This window comes from Stegodyphus dumicola, chromosome 3 (genome assembly GCF_044657685.1).
Source record: "Stegodyphus dumicola isolate Sdum_Otavi_A_Nest chromosome 3, ASM4465768v1".
Lineage (NCBI taxonomy): Eukaryota > Metazoa > Arthropoda > Arachnida > Araneae > Eresidae > Stegodyphus > Stegodyphus dumicola.
Genome location: NC_140770.1, coordinates 52420085 through 52444922, shown reverse-complemented (window position 1 = coordinate 52444922; position 24838 = coordinate 52420085). Strand labels below are relative to the sequence as shown.

The following is a 24838-nucleotide window of genomic DNA, read 5'->3' as shown; positions in this document are numbered from 1 at the left end:
TCAGATTTTTTTATTAGTTTTATTTCTTTCTGATTCCTTTCTTTCCAAAACTGATATATAATTGAGAACACAAAGGGCATTCTTCCCATTCGACGTATTTGAAATTGAGATTCCTAGCAAGAAGGACGTTTATGTGCCCTTCGAAAGTTATTCTAGAAGTCCATAACTTGTATAAGTCATGTACAACAACAACGTCTTAGGTTGTAGATCTCCTTGAGGATTTCCAAGCTTCCTTACGTCACAGACGAAACTTTCAGGTATTATATTCTCCTCATGTCATGCCGAGTATGATATGACATTGCAGGGTTGTTTCTGTTTGTTTTTAATTTATAGTTCGATTTTCTCTTCCTTTATCCAAGATTAAGGCCATCAGCTCCTCTTAAACTGCTTTTCAGTTGTTGTTTTCTGGCGTGCGTAGCCCTGAGGATAGCTGAGATAATGCTTAAGTCTGGAGAACGTCGAGGTCTAGAAACAAGGACGTTTCTATGTTGGTTTTGTTGTGAGAAACTGTACTTTGCAGAAACAAATGAGTAAGTTGATTAATTTTGCTTACTGCTGAAATAGGAATAGAGTAAAATATACTCAGAATTGGAAATTTAAGAAGTGTTTATGAAGCTAAAAAAAATTGAAAAAAAAATTGAAAGTTTTCAGATTTTATTACTTTCAAACGGGACTTTTTACTTCCTTGTAAACGCGAAAAGTTTCAGGCAGCATATTTTAAAATATCCATTTTGACATCTATCGAATGCACTTTCACAATGTTTTTGCGTGACATCTGTACGTAAGGACAGAATAAAAGACTCTTTTCTTCCAAAAAATTATAAAATTGCTTTGTATGTATATACATACGTATGTACAGACATCACGAAACATTCTCTCTCTCTCTCTATATATATCTCGCATAACTCAAAAACGAGTAGCCTCAGAACGTTGAAATTTTGTATATAGAACTGCTGTAACATGTAGATGTGCACCTCGTATTTTGGTTGCAATCGGCCGCACCAAACGTATATAAATATATTTATATATATGTTACGGTGAAAGACCGAAATCTGGAGAATGTCGACTTTCACCGGTGAATGTTAACATTCACATAGTCTCTTGGTGTATGTCCGAAATATTTTCCAAATACTCTTATTTCTCACTTACACCGGTCAATGTCGACATTCACCATGTACTAATGGTGAATGTTAAACATATAACAATATTATATTTTCTTCTCCGTCATTCAGTCGCGAATAAACTCACTTGAGACTTGAAATAAGAACCTAAGAACATGAGAACCTAAAACACACAATACATTCAAGAAAATAATAGAAGTTAAAAACTTACTTAGTTATACAGTACGTTCTAAACGAGAAAATAAAATAACAGTAATAACAAAATTATGTGATTCAAATCTTATTTATTGCAACAACTTAAACTATTATGGCACTTTTTTTACCTCTCTTTTCGACTTTGACCAGAGCATATCTGTAATTGTCGACATATACCGGTGAGAGTCCGAATATACAAGAATGTACTGAAATAATTCGGTCTTTCACCGACGTATTTGGTGAATGTTGATATTCTCCAGTGAAAGTTGACATTCTCCAATTTCGGTCTTTCACAGTAACGTATATATATATACATATATCCACTCTGTTACTCGGCTCAGTAATCTCAGTTTCTTTACTCTTATATGTTTGTAAATTGTGCAATTTTTGCTTTAAAAATCATTGAATCATGTTCTTATCTTCCGGTTAAAGTTTTTATGCCTTCAGGAGATCTGCAAGCAATATTTGTAGAGTTATCAACAATTTAAAAGCTGTTTAAGTGCGGTTAAGCCTAATTTTTAAATAACATGGCGGACGTATTTGTTTACATTTGAAACAGAAGAATAGTAGATTTGTTGCCAATTTAGAGAGACTAAACTTCGCAACAACAAAGATAACGCCTTCATTTATTATTGCGAATTAAATCATGCTTAAACCTATCTTGAATGTTTCGAGAAAATAAGTGTTTAAGATTTGCTTTAATTTTAATATATATATTTTGAGTTTTTATGTATTCTTGCCTTGTCGCGATATGAGAACTGAATTAATTGAATGAGAAATACTGAATCGTCTGTGGAAAACTGTTTCTTTTTTGTTTTGTTTGCTTAATTTCGTTTATACAGCGTTCTAGATTTATTATAGTATTTGAATAGAACATGTGGCAACAATTAGATAGTTCTTCAAATAATACGAAGGAAATATAACGCTGTTAAGTGAACCTAGCGCCTGAGTGTCGCTATGATAAACAAATATAGTGAATTTTAAAGAGTGCATTTATTCTATTGCATCTTATGCGCTATCGACGAAGTAGATTTAATTCAATAAGTTTAAATGAAATGCAAGAAAAAATGCGTATAATTTAATAATTTGTACAAGGCAGTCATGTGGTGTACTGTGTACACATCAGATCTCTTACTTCCTAGTACGAAGTAAAGGAAATATTGTAATCACGAAAAATTCCGGGTACTATATCTCAACGAAAATATCCATTTTGACCACTTTAGAATGCAATTTAATGATGTTTTTGCGTAACATATATACGTAAGGACAGAATAAAGGACTCTTTTCCCCCAAACGAATTATAAAACTGATTTAAAATGGATTGAGAAAAGATTTTTTCGTGACGTCTGTACGTACATACGTATGTATCTCGCACAACTCAAAAACAAGTTGCCTCAGAATGTTGAAATTTTGTGTATAGGACTGCTATAACATGTAGTTGCACCTCACGTTTTGGTTTCGATCGGCCGTACCGAAAGTATATACTATATATATATATCATATAATATACTTTGTTACTCGGCTCAATGAGCTCAGTTTTTTTTATTCTTATGTGTTGGTAAATTGTGCATTTTTTGCTTTACAAATAATTGAACTTTGCTGTTCTTATTTTACGGTTAAGGTTTTAGGCCTTTAGTTAAACTGCATGCAATATTTGTAGAATTATCAACAATTTAAAAATTGTTTTATAAGGTATTTCTTCCGCCTTCTTGGTGTAGTGGTCTGCACGCTGGGCGCGTATTCCAGCGGTCCGTGGTTCGATTTCCGGCGAGGGCGTTGCTTATTTTTCAAGTCTCCTGCTTTCAAAAAATACCTAATGTCTCTACAGTTTAATTGCGGCGAAGCCTAATTTTTTTTATCATAGAAGCTATATATGTTTCCATTTGAAACTTAGCAGAATAGTGAATTATTTCTTTCTGCCCCTTCAGTGTCTTTATACCGAATGGGACCAAAAGGAAACTTTTAGTTTTGTACACCAAAAAATCTGCTTTCTTGCTCGGTAGCCGAATTGCTTGTTTTTGCGTAGAAACTGTAATTTTAATTGTAAATTTTTTTTTAAAATTGTTCTAAATGTATTTGATGTTTTATGCTTTTCTATAGCTTTTAATTTTTAATGAAAATATTTTGAGTTTTTATGTATTTTTGCTTTGTTGCGAAGTGAGAACTGAATTAATTGAATGAGAAATATATCTCTAGTGAAATTCGGCGAATAAATTTAAATGAAATGCAGGAAAACATGCATATAATTTAATATTCCGTACAAGGAAGCCATCTGGTGTACGCATCAGCTTTTTTTTCCTTTATAGACACATACATGTTTCGAGAGCATTTAGGCTAACGCCACATTGGGCTAAAAATATTTAAAAACATCATATCTTTAGAATTTCGTACAAATGGTTTCGCGCGCTGGGGATAAAAGTACTTTATTCCGTACAGTGTGCTGCCGCTGCTTGCGTTGAAATCGCTGAGTTTCTTAATCAAAAATTCGTTATATTATATATAAATAGTTATCCGAAATAAATATGCACAGTCCTAAAAATGTTACGTCATAATATTTTGGTGCTGCTGTTCGAAATAAGTATATTCAATTTTGACTTAAATAATCGAAGTCGAAAAAGCTAGAAATTTTAGAAATTAAAAACAGAATTTTACATCTCACTTTAAAGGATTAGTGGATATTTTAGTGACACAAATGTAACCTTAAGGACAAATAGAGTTTTCTGAGTTTTATCGCAAGCTATAACGAAAATAATTAACATCTAAACTTCTTGTTGATCACAAAAAAATAAAAAAATAACAAATCTGAAATGTTTCAGATTTTAAATTACGTCCAAAGGGGCGTTTTTTAACATTTTGTGTGTTACCTTTCTTTATTAAATATCATGTTCCTCGCACTTAAACCATAAGATCCAGTGCAACAGCAATATCGCAAAATAGTTTTAAAACGAGCATATCTTTAGAATTTCCGATACAGGGACTCACGCGCTGGAGATATAAATGTTTTTTCTGCACAACGTTGCCATTGCTCGCTTTTAAATAGTTGAGTTTGTTACTCAAAAATTCGTTAAAGTTTTACAAAATATGAAATCGATAATAAAACAAATTCCAAATTTCAAATTTGGGATTCCAGATGCCCATATTCGTTGGAGGATTACGTTATTCAAAATTCGATGACTCTATGTACCATTGTTTTATCGCAATACGAGAAATATACATACATTTATGCAGATTTTTCATTATTTAATTTCTTCAAATATAATGCAGGACTCTAACATTTTGTGGCAACAGTTTAAAAAGTGAACCGACATTTATGAGTCCGACGCAAAATGCCAAAACGAAACTAATAGTCCTTCGGGATTCAAATCGCTTTGGACTAATAAAATAATTATATATATATATATATATATATATAAGGAAAAGAAAAAAAATCTGAAAGCTTTTTTCATTCAAAGAGTCAAAGAGGCTTTTTTTAACGTTTTGTGTGTCACCTTTATTTATTAAATATCATGTTCTAAGCACTTAAACCATAAAATTAAATTCAACAGCAATATCGCAAAATAATTTTAAAATAAGTATATGTTTAGAATTTCCGATACACAATCTCGTGCGCTGGAGATAAGAATGTTCCCCCCCCCCCTCCGTACAGTGTTGCCATTGCTCGCTTTGAAACCGTTGAATTTATTAATAAGAAATTCGTTAAAGTGTTACAAAATATGAAATCGATAATAAAACAAATTCCAAATTAGAGCTTTCATGTGCCCATATTCGGTGGAGGATTACGTTATCCTCCACCTCTAGGTACCGTTGTTTTATCACAATGCGAGAAATAATACATTTATGCAGATTCTTCATTATTTATTTTCTTTAAGACAGGATAATAATATATGGTGGCAACGATTAGAAAAGTAAAACGGACATTTACAGTTTTCGGCGCAAAATACCAAAACGATCTTCTGGGCTAACGTCTTTTGAACTAATTAAAAATATTAACACCAAAAGAATATGGTTATCATTGAGCATGTTATCCGTAGGTATTATTTTCTTAATAATCAAGAAATATAAATTAGAATATTATAGTCTAGTCTACTTTCATTGATGCTTATTCTATTGTTATAGCAAGACAAACAGGTTTCTTGTATTGCTGCCTACAAATCATAAGGCTTTTGTCGTAATTACAGCTTTCGATGTAATTATAACGTAGGACATAATTACAGACCTAAGCATTTTCCATAGTTGCTGTTTTCTTCATAATTTAAATGCAGAACAAAGATCATAGGTTAACAAAAAATGCCTTTAAACGATCCTTAATAACGAAATATTAATTCGTTTTTGGTTTGTTTTTTACCTGAAGATTTTCAACATGCCACATTATCGTTCTTCCTCATTTTACCTCATAATACTCTGCTCACAAATTCTTAATCAGACAGTCTATTTAAATTCTAAATTCTTTCCTTTAATGATTCTATGATCTTTATTCAAGTATGCTTTCACTGCGTTTCGTATGCAAAACGCTGACACATTTTGTTCCTTTACATGGACAATTTATTACAGTGTTTCTGTTTCCTCTAAGTGCTTAATGCTGAGTTTCATATTTCACTGATTAGAGTTAAGCCGATTTTGGTAAGGAACAAATCACGATTTTTTACCTTTAAAGAAATGCACGTAGATGGAAGACACGTTGAGTATCAGAGTTGATGGTAGTATCAACAAAAATCTAGAGGCAGAAAAATTTTATGATGAATTATCAGCTGCAATAGTTTTCTTTATTAATTAAAATTAATTAAAAAATTATTACTGCTTAGGAAACTTGTTTACCATTAGATTGTTGTTGTCTTTTCCATAAATTTCATGGAAGATTGGTTGCCAGAATCTCAAGAAGGTTGGCCTTATATTTCCACTCCAATTTTGAGGAACAGCACTCTATCCCTTTTCCCTCTACCACCAAACTACACGAGGGAACTTTCGGCTAGCCGCATATTTTGAGTGCCACCAAGTCGCAAAGACACTACACATTTAAAAGCATCCATGTCTTCTCCGGGATTCAAACAAGAGCCCTTCGGTACTGCAGTAGGCTCCTATAAGCACTATACCGTTTAGATGGTAAAAGCGGTGTCTAGAATGAAGTATTATGAACTCCCGTTTTAATGTATTTACCCTAACTACTCATGACTGCTATATCAGGGAACAAAATTAGAATCACTGGCAAAGCTTCATCAGGCTGATAAGCACCATCCAAAATTATAACTAAGGAAGAACCAAAGGCACATTTGGTGCTTACAAATTCAGCCAGCAGTTATGGCGAGATAACCTAAAGTAGCAGTCACATGTACAAATTTTAAACAAGTAGGCGAAAGCTATATAAAAGAGTTTAACTGGAAATTAGCTCACAAACCTAACCGGCGTTCAAATATCTGCAAGATATATAGAACCTCAGACTACAAATCTCAGCTAGCAGCAAGTTAGCAACGTGGTTTCAAGAGGCAGACCAGGCACTGTCTTGCAATCTAAAAACCTCATCTTAAATACACTCAAACTAATTTGTATTCTGGCGTGGAAGCGGAAGGAAGAAGTTACAGTAAAGGTCTAAATCATAAAATATCTGGTAAATTAACAAAAAGGAACTTTCCAAATTATAATATGCAGAACTGAATAATTATACTGTTGTTTTCTTCTTCATTTTAATTAACAAATAATTAAATATAAAAAAAGTCTGAAAGCTTTCAGATTCTGTATTACGCCCAAAGGGGCGTTTGTTTCATTTACACATGTATACACGTTTTGAGAGCATTTGGGCTAACTCCCCTTTGGGCTAAAACTATTTAAAAACAGCATATCTTTAGAATTTCTGATAGACAGTCTCTCGCGCTGGAGATAAAAATATTTTGTTTCGTACGTTCTGTTGCCACTGCTCACTTTGAAATCGTTGAGTGTTTTAATCAAAAAGTCGTTAAAGTTTAAAAAATATATAACAGACTATAGAATAAATTCGAAATTCCAGGTTTGGGCTTCCAGGTGCACTGCAGGTGCCATTGTTTTTTCACAGTGCGAGAAACATACATAGATTCATGCAGATTCTTCATTATTTAATTTCTTCAAATGTAATACAGGATGATAATATTTGGTGCGAACAATTTGAAAAGTGATACTGCCATTTACAGTGATTCGACGCAAAATGCCGTTTTGAGACTAATATAACTTCTGGGCTAATACCCCTTTAGGCTTAAAGATGTTTTTATAGGTTGATTCTTTTTTGTTTCCCCTCCCCCTCCAGGTAAATTTTCCGTGAACAGTAACATTTAAGGTAGATTCCACGAAACACTAAATTCCAATGAAACATGCCGAGAGATTTTGCAACTTCTACCCCAAAATTTAATTGTTTTGAATAAAATCATTCGATAATGTTTTAATTAAAAATGTTTAGGAAAAAAAGCTTCGTTGCGCAGATAAGAAATTTTTGTGTCTTATCTATATACCGAAACGCCATAAATCTTACTTAGTTGAACACCGAAGTATGGCACATTCTTGACTGATATTCTTCGGAAAATGAGAAACAGGCTTAAAACTTGCCTTACTATTGATCTCAAATGCATATTCATCGCAGGGGCAAGACCTTGACTTGGAATTCAATAACTGCATTTTTCAAGCAGTGTAGCATAAATGATCCGTTTCGACCTATTAATTTCTTACTGTTTCTTTAGAAACAACACTTTCTTGAGCTACAAATCTCTTACTTAGATACCCACCTTAAGAAAATAATAATTTTTTTTTTCATGTAATAGTGGTCTTTCTAAGAAATTTGACCAAAAAAAGAAGAGGTTGCAAAAGTTGTTATATGTAACAAAACTGTTTCCTACAAATTACGCAGCATTTTTCGTAACGTAATTCTGAATTTCAGAGTAAGTGGATTTTCGAGATGTGGTTTTAAGTTCATATACTTTAGTGGAAAGTAATTTTATAACTATATGTTTATTATTTACTAGATATCACAGCTGTTTAAACCGCAGTTTCTTAATGATCCCTTTTAATACGCGCGGACTCTTTTCATTTGAGTCATAAAAATACAGTTAATACGGGATTTTCAATTAAATTTTGTTTCATACATTCTGTATACTTAAATATGCATTCATATGATACGCAAAATTCAAAATATGTCAAATAGATCATAAGTCTCAGACTCAAAATGCACGGTTTTTTTTTTTTTTTTTAGTCCAAAAGAGTTATCAGTCTCTAAATGGAATTTTAGGTCAAATTCTTATAATCTCCTTTCACTTTTCCTTCGAGTCCGTTGCCATTCGGAGAGATGTAAGATACTGATCTTTCAAATTGAATCTAACTGCCGTGGGTTAACAAGCTAAGCTATATGAAAGCAAAAAATTCAGTTCTTAAGAATATTCGTTTCTTACTTTTGAGTCGGATAAGTAGAAACGCATTAATTCATGGAACTATCTTATAAGGTATTTTCTCCCTCCTCCCAGCATTACCTTCGGGGTGTAACGGTAGCACACTCGGTGAGTATTCAAGGGGGTCTATGTTCGAGTCCCGGGGAAGGCATTGCTCATTTTTCATGTCAATTATTCAATATTCCAAAAAATGACGTTATATTTTTTATTATTTATTTCATATTTTATAAAACTTTAACGAATTTTTGATTAAAAAACTCAACTGTTTGAAAAGCGAGCAGTGGCAATGCTGTAACTAATAACACATTTTTACCTCCAGCGCGAGAGACCGTCGATAGGAAATTTTAAAGTTATGCTGTTTTTAAACATTTTGTGATTTTGCTATCGAATTGAATTTTATGGAGGGTTAAGTGCAACGGGATATTTAATAAATAAAGTTAACACAGAAACCTATAATAGTAAAAAGAAAAAAATCTCAAAAGTTTCAGATTTTAAATTACGTCCGAAGGGGTGTTTTTTTTTAACGTTTTGTGTGTTACCTTTATTTATTAAATATCATGTTCTTCGCACTTGAACCATAAATTTCAGTTCAAGAGCAATGTCGCAAAATAATTTTAAAATGTTGCCTATCTTTAGAATTTCCGATACACAGTTCCGCGCGCTGGAGATAATTTTTTTTTTCCCTCCCGTAGATTGTTGCCATTGCTCGCTTTCAAATCGTTGAGTTTGTTACTCAGAATTTCGTTAAAATATTAAATAGATAATAAAAAAAATTCCAAATTTCAAATTTGGGATTCCACATGCCCATATTCGTAGGAGGATCACGTCATTCAAAATTCGATGGCTTTGTGTACCGTTGTTTTATTACAAGATTTATTATAGTATTAGAATAAACCATGTGGCAACGATTAAATAATTCTTCAAATAATATAAACTTTGTGCATTCTGAGTTACAGGGGTTGGACAAAAATATGGAAACACCTTTAAAAATACATGTTTCTTTCCTTAATATGGTGTAGGAAATCCGTTGGCATCTAAAATAGCTTGTAGTCTTTTCGGAATGGGATAAATACAGTTCCTGTATGTTTGCCAAGGGAATATTATACCATTCTTCCTGCAAAACGGTGGCAAGTTCAGATAACGATGTTGGCGGAGGATAACGAGAACGCACTTTCCGTTCCAATGTAAACCACAAAGGTTCGATAATATTCAGGTCTGGTGACTGTGGTGGCCAGGGGAGATGGGACAACTCATCCTCGTGCTCAGAAAACCAGTCCTGGACAATGTGAGCTGTGTGAACAGGGGCTTTGTCGTCTTGGAAGACACCATCACCATTGGGGAATAAAGTTTGTACCATGAACTTGATCGGCCAAAATGTTCACATAAGTCTTGGCAGTCATGTGCCCTGACACAGTTATCATGGGGCTAGCAGAGAACCACGATATGGCTGCCCAAACCATAACAGAACCCCCGCCATGTTTCACTCTTGGCAACAAGCAGTCTGTATTATAGGCTTGAGATGGCGTTCTCCAGACGTAAACTCGGCCAGAAGTGGGAAACAATGTGAAAGAAGACTCGTCAGACCATATTACTCGCTTCCACTGCTCTATAGTCCAAGCCTTTATGACTTAAACACCACCTTTTCCTGTTACGGGCATTAGCATCACTGATGAGTGGCTTCTCAATTGCAGCACGGCCAGCAATTCCCTGTTTATGAAGCTCCCTTCTAATTGTTTTGGTACTCACAGGGTTCGGTAACACAAAATTCATTTCAGCAGTAATTTTTGCAGCTGTGGTCTTCTTATTTTTCGTCACAATTTGCCCTTAATGATCGTCTGTCGCGATCACCCAGGACACACTTTCGTCCTCGCTGTGATTTAGCTGATGATGTTTTTCCGCTTTTCAAATATGCCGAATAAATCTTCGATACAGTACCTCTTGAAACACTAAACACCTCGACTACCTTGCTTACGGAAGCACCTACCATACGTGCTCCAACAATTTGCCCACGTTCGAAGTCTGTTAACTCTGACATAATGCAATGACAACCTCACATAACAGCACTCCGACAACAACTGAACTGTTTAGAACATTTACGAAGTTGTATAAGTGGCGTCAGTAGTCAAAAACGCCAGCGCCACCTACATATTTCATTAAAATCAATCTTTCGTTTCAAACATGCATTTCACAAGGTGTTTCCATATTTTTGTCCATCCACTGTATAATATGAAAGAAATTTAACGCTGTTAAGTGAACCTAGCGCCAGAGTTTCGCTATGGTAAACAAATATAGTCAATTTTAAAGAGTGTATTTATTCTATTGTGGTTTATGCGTTCTCGGCGATGTAGATTTAATTCAATCCAATAAGTTTAAATGAAATGCAAGAAAAATGCGTATAATTTAATATTTCGTTCAAGGAAGTCATGTAATGTACACATCAGATTTTTTTTTCTCTTGTGTCGTCATTGGTTCTTTACAATGCTCTTCTTTGCAAATGCTTCATATCGGCGATTTTCATCATACGCGTTTCTTTCCAACGCTGTGTATGGTTCTTCAGTGCCCTTATCAATAAATGAATGTTGCCATTCAAAAGTAACAATATCTGAAATTTCATTTCGATTAATTGAGCGGATCAGCTGCTAGGGCTTCATATAATGGGGAATTTCTTTTATGACCACCCTGCACTGTATTACTTTAGCTTCTAATTCAAACCTTCTAGTAACAAAGCTATAAGTTCTTGAGAAATGTAAATGACTTTCGTTACTTACAATGCAGGATGAAGTACATGCAATGTTAAACGCAACTGCATGTTAAAAATAATTTAAACAAAGATTTTCTTAATTAAGATCCTTACAACCAGCGAGGTATCATGATGACGAAAGGTGCACTTGTACAGAGATGGTAATACTGTAGCGCGAGCGTAGATCTGTTCCTGAAAGAACTGTCATTTATTCCCATTTTCAAATTAAAAAAAAATATTACTTGACATCAAGTCGAAAATTTACAGTGTGTAACATAATTGAAACTCACTTTTATAGCATATCGTTGACAGCACCTATACATAAAGCAGAAATTTTGATTCTCTGCATAAATTCTGAGAGGGGTAATTTTTTTAAATATTTTATTTCATTTCTTGATTAATAAATAAATGACTGAAGTATATATATATACCTGCTTAACGGTTTTCCAGCATAAAAAAAATCTTAGCTGTGCCGAAAGGTCGAGAATGTTGCCCAATTAACTGAGCACTTTTGTGGAGGTTTAAGTTTCACCAGATAGGAAGAAGATGTTTAAAAAAAAAATAGTCTGGAAGCTTTCATTTTGGTTTATTTTGTTCAGAAACGTTATATTTAGTATGAGTTATTTATAATAATTTCCTTGACTTTAATTCAATAATTTAAACGGAATTTATTATTGGTTATTTTATTGGTTAAAGTATATACGAATGGAACGTATGGTAAATACGCAGTTGCTTTTATTCCTCAGAAATATGATCATAAAGATTCAACTAATAATATCCCATCATATTGCTAGGGCCTGTTACGAATTTCATGCATATGTGAATAATTTTAGTGAGTAGTATCTCTTGAATAAATGCAATATGAAAAGACTCAAGTATGAAGCTTTGCGGGAAAAATAGGACTAAATTAGCATAACTTTTTCAAGTCAGATTCTTAAAAATAATTATTTAAAAAAAAAACATTATCATAATTATAATAATTTAAATGCTTAATTGAATGGTTATTTTCCATCAACTTTCGAAGCAATTAAATTAATTTTACAAGGGGTAGAGCCTAGGCTGAGGCACCCTGGTGTTGCAAGCACCGTTCCACAGGAAAGGATCACAAAGGCAAGTCCATTTAACAAAGGATGTAAATGGTTATCTTCCCAGTTCGGCAAGATATCGCCAAGATGGCAGTGTCGCTAAATTTGCCTAGAAATCACTAAATGGGCGCCAAGCGATTTGGCGACATTTCATCTAATCCTTGTATAATTGTAGTTAGTACCGTAATTGAATAACGACAGTCAATCCTTATATGCAACTGTAACTGTATCTTGCCCTTATATGTAACTTTATTTGTATGTTCCTTACAATAGTTTTGAGAAATGAAAGGTAGTGAAAATTTCTCGGTGGACGGAGGAAAACTAAGACCGCAGAAAGCATCAGTTCACAGTTTTTAGTTCATAGTTGACTTCGGAGTTTTAGCAGATCTCCGTGCGAGCTTCTCTCTTCAGGTGCGTTTTGCATTGCGTTGTGTTTAGCATTCTTAGTAGTTTGAAATGGTAACTACTGCTTGTGCATCGTGATACTGAGAATAAAAGTACGAGTGCTTTTGTGTATAAAGTTCCAAATCTGTAAAATGTTTCTTTTGGGAAAAATTTCTTTATCGAGCTGTCATAGATTCTGTATGCATTGAATCCATTAAGAATTCGTACGCCCGCAACTCGGCGAAAAGAATAACCCTTGTAATAATGATCTTCAAAGATTCCAGAACTTTTAGTTGATTTAAATAACTTAAATATTACTGAAATCGAGATGAATTCAAACTACAGCTTGATTGATATGTATGATCAGTTTTACGTTGTTGTTGTTGTAACTTATTTCCCTTGTCTGACAGTCAGACTTGTCAGAACAAGCCCACAAAATTCATCGTGCCAAGGAGTGCAAGACTGACCCCTGTCACTAGCAAGAGCCTTGAGCACAATACAGGTGTACAGTACGATTTTGCTCAGTTTCGCCTCCCAAACTGATGAAGAGCACCCTGCAGGAACGGGTCCGAGAGTCTACCACTCCTCCTATCCTACTAGCAACCTCACGACTTTCGACTCGCCGTATATCTAGAGTGCCCTCATGTCGCACTGACACAATACATTTACGAACATCTGTGCTTTCTGCGGAATTCGAACCCGGGCCCTTCGGTTCCGCAGTATCCTCCCTTAACCACTGTACTGTTTGGAAGGCTCAGTGTTAATGTTTTTAGAAAATTAGACGGCGCTTTTCTGTAAAATGTACTTTATCTTAAATTTATTCGAAATTACCCTTTTTCAGCCTTTAACTACTGAACGATATTTTACCTTCGTGAGTAATAAAAGTTTATCCATATGTACGTACTAAAACAAAATTGGAATTGGGATTATAATATTCCGATAGCACTATAATAGTTTCAGCTTAATTCCGTTTCATTATTTATTTATTTATTTATTTTTTCAATTCTGTTTTTCGAATATCTGTGCCGTTTGTATAAATTAATTTTACTAGATATCCCGTGGGCCATTTTCCGAAAACTTACACTAATTAGCTTCTGTATTTAATTAGGTTATAAAAAGAAGGTTTAATGAATTAGGTTGGACTTCCTCGTAGTTTTGAATTGTCAGCTGTATGCAGTGATAAATCGCTGTGATCTTTACAAAGAGTTTCTTTGAAAAAAGTACTTTCTACAAAAGCATCGTAACTATAATCATTCATTACACATTTTGAATTTTTTTGGTCATTTTTGAACAGTTGTTCGAACTTTCTTAGTATTCAAACATCTTAAATAAATTTACAAGACTAACAATATATAAAAAAAAAAAAAAAAAAGGTTTAAACGTAAGTAATGTAATTAAGTGTCACAAAACTTGTTTGAAATAGTTTTTGTCGCCAAATCCCTAAATAACAGATTGTAACAGTGTATGCTGCATATTAAGAGTGGGTAGATCTGAACACAGCCGCAGAGAATCTATTGGGTTGGCAAGAGAGTATTTTAGGCTTGCACAAATAGATAGAGTTTATGCTCGTTTCGTTATTCTTTTGTCAGTTTTATATATATATAAGACTGACAAAAGAAGACTTAATACTACATCTATATCACCTTGCATCTCCTCTCGTAAAACAAAGTGGCGAGAGTTCTATCAATTTCACTCGTGCAGTCAGCAGCTAAAAATTAAACAACGCGCGAGGAAAAATATTAAGCTATGGATTTAAAATCCCACATATACATACATACATATATATATATATATATATATATATGATGTACCAGCTTTTGTCCGGAATAAATAGATTGGTGAAGAATCATAGATGTAGTTGTAGCTCAAAGTATCAAACGATAAGTTTAAAAAATTTGATGTGTACACCACATGACTTCCTTGTATAGGAATATTAAATTGGAATATTAAATTATACGCATTTTTTCTTGCATTTCATTTAAACTTATTGGATTGAATTAAATCTACTTCGCCGACAGCGCATAAACCACAATAGAATAAATGCATTCTTTAAAATTCACTCTAGTATTTGTTTACCATAGCGACACTCTGGCGCTAGATTCACTTAACAGTATTAATAATTATATAACAGTTAACTTATATAATAATTTTATAACGGAAACTAAGTTAACTGTTATATAATCCAATAATTATATAACAGTTAACTTATAAATTTCGTTCATATTATAAGTCATAATGCACAAAATTTATATCATTTAAAGAATAGAATTATCTAATCGTTGCCACATGTTCTATTCAAATACTCTAATATATCTAGAACAACGTATAAAAGAAATTAAGCAAGCAAAACAAAAAAGAAACACTTTTTCACAGATGATTGAGTATTTCTCATTCAATTAATTCAGTTCTCACTTCGCGAGAAGGCAAAAATACATAAAAACTCATATCTATATTAAAAATTACGAAGTAAATTTTAAACGCTTATTTCCTCGAAAAAATTCCAGAAAGGATTAAGTGTGATTTAAATAATAAATGAAGGCGTTATCTTTGTTGTTGCGAAGCTAAGTTTCTCTAGATTGGTAGCAAATCCACTAGTCTCCTGTTTCAAATGTAAACATCAATGGCCGCCATTAAAAAAGGCTTAGCGGCAATTAAACAACTTTTAAATTGCTGATAATTCTAAAAATATTGCACACAGATTTACTAAAGGCATAAAATCCTTAACCGGAAGATAAAAACAACATAATTCAATCATTTTTAAAGCAAAATATGTACAATTTACCAACATATAAGAGTAAAGAAACTGAGATCACTGAGCCAGGTAACAGAGTGGATATATATATAAATATATTTATATACGTTTGGTGCGGCCGATTGCGACCAAAATACGAGGTGCTCGTCTACATGTTATAGCAGTCCTATATACAAATTTTCAACGTTCTGAGGCTATTCGCTTTTGAGTTATGCGAGATACGCACGTACGTACATATGTTCGTACAGACGCCACGAAAAATTCTCTTCAGGATTAATTTTAAAGCAGTTTTATAATTTTTTTGAAGGAAAAGAGTATTTTATTCTGTCCTTACGTATAGATATCACTCAAAAACATCGTTAAATTGCATTGGATAGCAGTCAAAATGGATATTTTCGTTGAAATATGTTGCCTGAAACTTTTCGCGATTACAATACTTCCTTTTTACTTCGTACAAGGAAGTAAAAACAGGATCCATTTATTATTATTCAGGAGAAATAGCAGTTACAAAAATTAGCTCTCCGGAGTAAATAAAAAAGAACTACTAATAACGATTTGTATGAAGTTTACTGAATCTTTACATTAAAGAAAACACCCCGATATTCCTTTGCGAGTCCTTTTATAGCCTCTGGAAAGGCAAAGCTTCCAAGAAATGACGTCAGTCTTGTCAGCCGTTCCAGTTCGCTTTAAATATCTCCAGAACATTCTATAACTGTATGTATAGAAAAAGGCGGGAAAAACAACTTGACTACGGGGCTGTGGATTTAATTCCACGTACTTTCAATGCAGTTAGAATTTTTAAGTGTATTCTTGACTATGGAATTTTATTATTACATATATATATATATATATATATATATATAATTTTTGATATTTGGCAACTGACAGTTTTAGGTTTCTATAGAAATAAAGTCCGTGTATTTTTGTTTACAGCTGTTAGTTTATTACGGTCAATTTTAACATGGGGTGGGGAAAAATAAGCAATTTCGACATTTTACTTCTTTATTTTCATAAAGGCAAAAAAATGGCTGAGGCTGTTTCATAAAGGCAAAAAAATGGCTGAGGAAGAGATATGTGAAGTTTATGGTATTGATTGCTTAACAGAATGCATGCGTCAGAATTGTTTAAAGTACTTCCATCTGGAGAATTTTCATTTGAAGATGACCAACGTTCTGGCCGACCGTCTGAAGTTGATGATTAATGTCCTAATTGAGTCGAATGTCCTAATTGAATCGAATTAATTAAATTAATGTCCTAATCGAATTGAATGATCGTATAACCTTGCAAAAAAGTTAAATATATCGCACGCAGCTGAAGCTGAAAATCACATAGGGTATCTTCGACTCATTAAGAAGCTTGATATTTGGGTTCAGTACGAATGGAAAGAAATTCACTTAACACAACATTTCAGTATATGCGATACGCATTTAAAATGTAATGCTGTCGACCCTTTTTTGAAACCTATTATGATTGGCGATGAGAAATGGATCTTCTACAATAACATTAATCGAAAGAGATCATGGTCCAAGCATGGTGAATCAGCACAAATCATATCGGAAGCTAAATTGCACCAGAAAAAGGTCGTGGTGTCAATCTGGTGGGATTGGAAAGGTGTTGTGTATTCTGAGCCGCTCGCAAGCAACCAAACGATAAACGCAAATGTTTACTACCAACAATTTACGGAATTGGAGGAAGGAATCAAAGACAAAGGGCCAGAATGGGCAAATCGCAAAGAAATCGTGTACAATGCAAGGCCTCACATACCTTTAGCAAAATGTGTAAAATTATTGGAGCTCGGTTGGGAAGTTATGTCCCATCCCCCATATAACCCCGACCTTGCACCGTCTTATTGTCATTTATTTGAAAGCTTACGAAACGATGACCTCAAATAGCATTTGGCTGAGTTTTTTTCTGATAAAGACCAGAATAGCTAAGTGCGCTGAATTATGGAGAAGTTAGACAGATGGTGAAAGTTCATCGAAGAGAATGGAAGGTATTTGACTGATTAAAGTTCGCTTTTTTGTGCAGAAATAATTGAGCTTTATTTAACAATAAAAACCGAAATTATTTTCTTGCCAACCAGATAACTCGGAATGCTAGAGAATTCCTTCACATGTTATGGAAACAGATTAAAAACGAAAACTTAAGGATAATTTAAAATACTAGCATTTTGAATATCTGAGATTATTGCAAGTATGTTGGATGTCAATAGGTCCAAATCTATGTTGCATCTTGCCTAGCAGAATCAGGTGAGTGCTCGCGTAAGCTAAAAAATTAAGGAGGGAGTTAAAATAAAAAATATAATAAATTAATTATTAATATAAAGGTGCTTGATAAAAATATTTAGAGATAAAATTTTGGGATGGGATTTGTGTCTGTATTACAGACACAACAAGTTGTCTATGTTCGTTTACTATGAGGCTGTTCACACATTTTTAGGCGATTTTTACTGTAATTACGAAAATATTCTACCTAAAATTTTTATGTTTGTAATGTTCTGTTTGATAACCCTTATTCTTCATTATCTTTACACATCGCAATTTCCAAGACAATGAAGCCTTTTGTATTATCGGAAGAGTTATTTTATCCCCTTGCTCTCGAACAACTTTCAGTGTCTAAGGAGGTTGCAGGTCGACATTTGGACAACCCGCATTTTAAAAGTCCAAAAGTGCAAAAATACATTAGTGATAGATGAAGAGATTTAATAGGGATATGAGTGAAGGGCCTTGATAAATATTTCTTATTCCTTTTTTCCCAGGAAATTACCAGTCTATTGACGTGGATTTGACTGTCTGACATTCACTTTGACGGGTCGCTACTCGCTTTGTGTTGATGCAGTTCTACTGATTGATCACACTGGCGTGTAAAGAGAAGGTATTTTATATTTAAAAATTGGATACAAAATGTGTGTTTGATAATATGTGGAGTTGATTTTAACATTTTTCTCCACTCTCTTTATTTTTAATTTACCGTTATATGAAAAACCAGCAACAATCATAAGTCCCTTAGAAAAATTTTCTTTAGAATCCTTAAACCAAGTTTTAAGATTTTTTTTATCCTTTTTGATGATAATAAATGGATCTCTTTTTATTGCAGTCATTTAAGTATACCCGAGATTCATCTATTGTGACGACAGTTTTCTATTTTTGTCGGGATAAATCTTTCTCATAAAAAATTATTATTTTTTCGCCTTTTTAAGATACAGCTTAGCATAAATCACTTTGTTTACATTTACCACTGAGCATTTTATGATTTTGTAACTGTCCTTTGAGTTGGTGGAGTATTTTTAACATTTAAGATCTTACTTTTGCAACATTCGAAACATTTCCGTTTCTTTCCTGTTTGGAACAACTTTTCAACTTGAAGTTAAATTTTGACTTTTGTTTCGTTTGTTGTTGACAGCATAATCTATCGTAGCTTAAGATATCGAAAAACAATGGTTTTCATAACGTTTTTTAATAACTAGACACGAATAATTTTTCTTTGAAAAAAACACAAACATAGCCTACCTGCTTCTTTAAAAGCGCGATTTTGTATGGAAACTAAACTGTCAAGTAGCAGACGATAATTTATACTTTCAAAAATATAATTTCAGTTAATAATAAAAATTCTAAAAAAGATTTTTTTCTTTTATTTACAACGAAGTAAAATCATTTGAAAATGTGTGAATAGCCTCTGTCAGTCCTTTCGTGAATCTAAGCTCTCATATAAGTTCGCAAATGAAGTTACTTGTTTCATATTATTTATCATTTTGATTGTGTCATCTGACGTGAAAACTACCCATTACTCATACGCCATCCAAAGTAAATATTCTAAGATTTGATGACCTATATTATTTCAAATTCGCTTGTGTGCTGGATGAAGTAATTGAATGAAGTTTTTTCAAGTATAAACCCTCTGGGAGAGGAACCAACTACCTTCCGCTCAAGTCATAGAAGAAAAAAGAAATGATCTCTGTCGTCTTCTCGATAGAAACAACCAGGTCATAATCTCTGGACAAGGAAGTGAGTTAGAAAGAGATCTTTCGTGGTGACTTCAATTTAATCCAGGCGATGATGGAAACAACAATAACAACAGCATTATAAAGAGAGTAGTACTTCAGAAATTGGGTTTCATAAAAAAGATACAAAGTTAGGAAAGAAAAGAGAAAGGGGGCAAGAGCCCTAAGCGTTTGGGCTACGACTCTCTCTTTCTTTTTTTACGTGAGCATTCAAAGATTAGTGTAATTAGACTGCTGATTATGCCTGTGAAGGTAAATGACATGTCCACTGAAATATTCGAAGAATTGAGGACATTATCATTAAAATCGGCGTAATGGTTAAGAACTTAAAATAATAGTTGGCAGAATAGCTGATAAGTGTTTAGAGGTTAAAGCCCTGTGATAAATTCTTTACGTATTCATATCAAAATTTATGATTTTACACTTATTAGATTTACATTTATGAAAAATACTAAGTTTTGTATGGTTCTTGCTAGGTACGTTTCTGATTTTACGAAAGACTGACTTATTTCATTTCCAGATTTTGTATCTCCTACTGTACATTTATATACTCTTGTGTTTTAATTTTTGTAGCGTGAGCTACATTTGTAGTTTATACAGTAGTATATACAGCTCTGTTCGTAAAATCACGCAAAAATCACGTCACATCTATGAAACTGGCAATAATTGAATTTGACTGTTAAGAATGATTAGCATACTCTGTATAAAATACATTTCGGGAAGGACATCATTCTGGGCAGTATAGTTCTTGATATAAGGCAAACGGAGTTAAAGCATCTTTAAATCATTCGATGCGATGTCGCATTTTTGGTAAAAGATGTTTGAAGAAAGATTATTGGGTTTGTTTGAACTGATCCTGTTTTGAACTGTTCCTGCTTATTCGCCAGATTTTCATACACTGATGTTCTCTCTTATAAAGATGGTTCTTCGGAGTCAAAGTTTGCAGACATTTTAAGCTATCCGAAACGACAACGATTAATCTGTGAGCGATACAAATGAAGACGAAATTTTATCAATGCTTTCAGAAATATCAGGAACGTTGAAGCAAATGCGTGTTTTCCGATGGATATTATTTTGAAGGAATCCGGACAATACAGTTTTTTATTTCAAATTAAACTGAACTATAAGAATTTTCCTTGAACCTTTTTTAACGCAGTTTATTTTATTTTTTACCTGAATAAAAGAAGTTAGGTCACTTATAATTATTAAGGTCATCAAATAAGTTGTCTCAAATAGTGAAAAATAAGAAGAATAATGTAATAGGTAACCCCTAAAGATCGGATTTCCTCTGTAATCTGTATAATCTACTGAGGGATTAGCCATCGGAAACCCTCTTAGTCCTATCCTTGCTGATGTCTATGTGAATTACTATAATACAAATTATTTGAAATTTTAAACTTTCCTACTTTGACGATACCTTTACTCTGATTCCTTGTAATAAAGATAATTTAATTAAAGTTCTTTCAATAATGAATTCCATTTATCTTGTTAGTCAATAAATTTTTGAATTTGAGACGTCCTTGTCATCTTCCCTTCCGTTCCTTGATATCTTGGACACACGCAGCATATCCAACTTCAGTACTACTGTGTACAGTAGTTATCTGCTTGCTGTCCAATATACTTCTGATATTAACATTCAATTAAAACAGAGGTCAGTTTCATTTTATTCCTTTATTTTCCGGGCACTTCAAATTAACTCCTCTCAGTCGGCTCTTGACCAAGAACTAAACTACTTAAAAGCAGTTGATAGTGACAAAGGCTTTTTACCTAATATTATTAACCAAGCGGTTAAATATTTTTCATCTCAAGACATCAAAAAGCATCTTATTGTTTTAGGAGATTATAAAAAATTCTGTTTTGAGTAATTTCTTTTCACGATCAGCTATAAAATTGCACATATTTTATAGAAATTCCACTTTGTGGTCATTTTCTCTTCTATCAATGAAATTCTCAGCTCCATACTTAAAGACCCTATTCTGAATACAAATTCTTAGGGTATATATACATAGGATTCCTTGCCAATGTGCTTTAATTAACGTTGATCAAACTAAGAGACACTTAAAAATTCACGTTAAGGAACATGAGGCATATGTTAGGAAAAAAGAAACATATAAATCTTCTGCTGCCCAATACTGTTGGTCCGAAAATCCTATTTTCCATTTTTTAGCAACTAAAATTACTCAAAAGGCATCTTCCGTTGACGAATTAGATTTTTTAGAGGCATTTCACATTCACAAAAATCTTGTTCAGGCCTAGTTAACGATTCCAATTCCAATCCATGCTTACCCTTAGCCTTTAAGGAAATCTTTTTCATATTTGCTTCTATATTCCATTGATGGATAGCGGCAGTAGCTTGACTTCATTCCTCTCGTTGTTATCGCCTGAGCACGGGCTTCTCTTTCGTCATTTACATTTCTGCAGCTGAAGAAGAAGGTTTAAGCATATTATGTTGATTCTTACCGCCTTAACACCTTTAGTAATCTACTATATAGTTAGATTTCAGGGAAGTTGTGACCCTAATTAAAACGTAACTATGCAATAAGTGTACAATGCAGCAAAGAAGATCTTCCAACCTTGAAGTCTCAATTAAAAGAAATATGTCGTAGAATCTACTGCTCTAGAAATTCATAGTAAAAAAAAAATAACTGTTAATATTCTTAGAGTGGTATTTAAAAACCTTAAAACGTAAGGAGATTTTTTTGATACATCGCTATCTCCAAGTATAAAAAATTTACAAAATGCAGATTGGAAAGTCAAATGCAGATTGGAGTTGAACATAGTAGTTGCCAATCTGAAAATATAAAATAGTGAATGAAATTATAAAAAGCTAAAGAAATATGTTTTAATTGTTAATACACAGTAATTGAAAATGAAATATTAAATAGAAACTGACAGAAATTTAATTCTTGAAAAACTGGGTCAAAATACAACAAAGCTAGAAATCGTTTACTGTAAAAAGATCTCTCATATTTTAATCATTTTAGAGCCATACAAACAGTTATCCACATCAATTTGATTACATATTGTATATATGACCCAGACGAGTGCAGTAAAAATAATGATGGAAGTAATAATCTGTTTTACACCAACTTAAAATTGTGACGTAAATTGAATCATAAAATTTTACACAATGCTAGACGAGAGGTAAAACGGCTGAATGCGGAGTTGGATGTCCTTTCAATTGATGGTGAACCGATTGGATGCATCGGAAGTGTCATGGTTTTACCTATGGGATAACATGAATACTACCTATTTCCTTTAAAATGTTCTTTCTTTCTTTTAAAACGAAAGTGCTGTTAATTTCTCACCTGCTTACTTTTATTTTGAATACACTGAAAGTAGTCGACTATTGTTAGCCCAAAAAGGCTATAAATTTTGCTTTGACACTTTGTGGCGTTTCACTTTTCAAATTGTTGCCACCGAATATTACAGCCCTATATTATATTTAAAGAAATTAAATAATGAAGAATTCGCATGAATGTATGTATGTTTCTCGCATTGTGATAAAACAACGGTATCTAGAGCCATCAAATTCTGAATAACGTACTTCTCCACCTGAATATGGGCATCTGGAAGCCCAAATTTGGAATTTGCTTTATTTTCTACAATATATTTTGTAGAGAATTCATGAGTTTTTGATTAACAAAATTAACAATTTCAAAGCGAGCAAAGGCAACACTGTACGGAAAAAAAAAATATCCAGCGCCGCGATAAATTCTAAAGAGATGCTATTTTAAAATTATTTTGCGATATTGCTGTTGAATTGAATTTTATGGTTTTAAGTGTGAAGAACATGATAATGGATAAATAAAGGTAACATACAAAACGCTAAAAAAAAGCCCCTTTGGGCGTAATATAAAATCTGAAAACTTTCAGATTTTTTAAATATTTTTTTATCGTTTGTGTTACGCAAGATTTATCACTTTCTCCTCATAATTCCGTGATACATGATTGAGACTTCGTCCCCCTTTCCATTCTTTCTAGATGTATTATGATTTGAAAAAAAAAAAAAAAAAAAAAAAAAAAAAAACAGCGATAAATTAACTTTTAAATGTATTATTTAATTCACTTTCAGAGCAAGGTTTTTTCAGCTGATGATTTCTTTTTTTTTTCAGATGACGATCGAGGATTTCTTCTATTAACTGGTCAGCTGTAACCCCCTGTACTATAACTGGACTATAATTTCCCATGGATTACATGGACTATATGATGCTCTATCCTCTTGGGTAAATTTGTTAACTTCGGATGTCCGCTGTATAAGCTTGAAATAAAATGCATACCACACTGAACATACCATTTATACCACCAAATAAAGATATAGTTTAGAACGAAAATCTAAACTAATACCACTCTGTTTTTTAGATTTTGGCAATCAAATTGACGGCAAGTTAAAATAAAGTTATTGATATTTGCAGCTTACAAAAATAAAAACATTAAAAAACACAAAGAATTTCTTTCACGATCAACTTAAAAGGACAGGTTTGATTTGGTTTAGTTGATTATGGCAGAGCACACTAGGGCTAACTCTCTAAAGAAAGGGATGTTTCGTGGAGGACTTTCTAAGGGAAACACGTTACACACGAGGAAAACTATGAAAACGCTCATGCACGTTTGCCCGTTTGCCTATAATCGAACCCAGGTCGTAACTACCAGTGTACAGCGATTTTACCGCTCGGCCGCTAGTAGGCTTTGAAAAAAAAAAAACAAATGACGAAGTGAATGTTGAATCAAAGTGAATGTTGCGCGAATATTCTCTTGACGTGAAAAGGTTATAGAAAGAAAAAGAAAATTAGCACCTCAGTAAAAAGTACAAATACAGAGTACAAAAGTTACTAGTTCGGGCGCAATGCATCTACTAGATAAGTAAATAATATTTATTGATTTAAATTGAAAATAACGTGAAGGCATATATCTTAGTTATTCAGAATGAAATTTAAGTTGTAATTGAACTAATTAGGAATAATGAATCTGTCAGATATAATATAAAATAAAACTGCCCAACCCGACTAGTGGTTCCAGAATTATTCATCTGGGTCCTTCTGTTTCTTGTACAACGTAAACTGTAAGGTGTTTCTCTATCTGGTGAACAAACATCCAAAGAAAGAAAAGTGCATCTGCTTTTCTTCCATTTTCAGTGTGCCTACAAAAGAAAAGATCCTAC

The 24838-nt window shown here is 33.1% G+C and overlaps 1 long non-coding RNA gene across 1 annotated transcript; it reads left to right on the top strand.

Annotated features, from left to right (window-relative positions):
* The first annotated feature begins 331 nt into the window (after positions 1-331).
* On the top strand, positions 332-23966 carry LOC118181407 (uncharacterized). Its single transcript, XR_004756875.2, has 3 exons — positions 332-530; positions 18436-18551; positions 23793-23966. It is a non-coding gene; the product is annotated as an uncharacterized LOC118181407 (long non-coding RNA).
* The last annotated feature ends 872 nt before the right edge of the window (positions 23967-24838 follow it).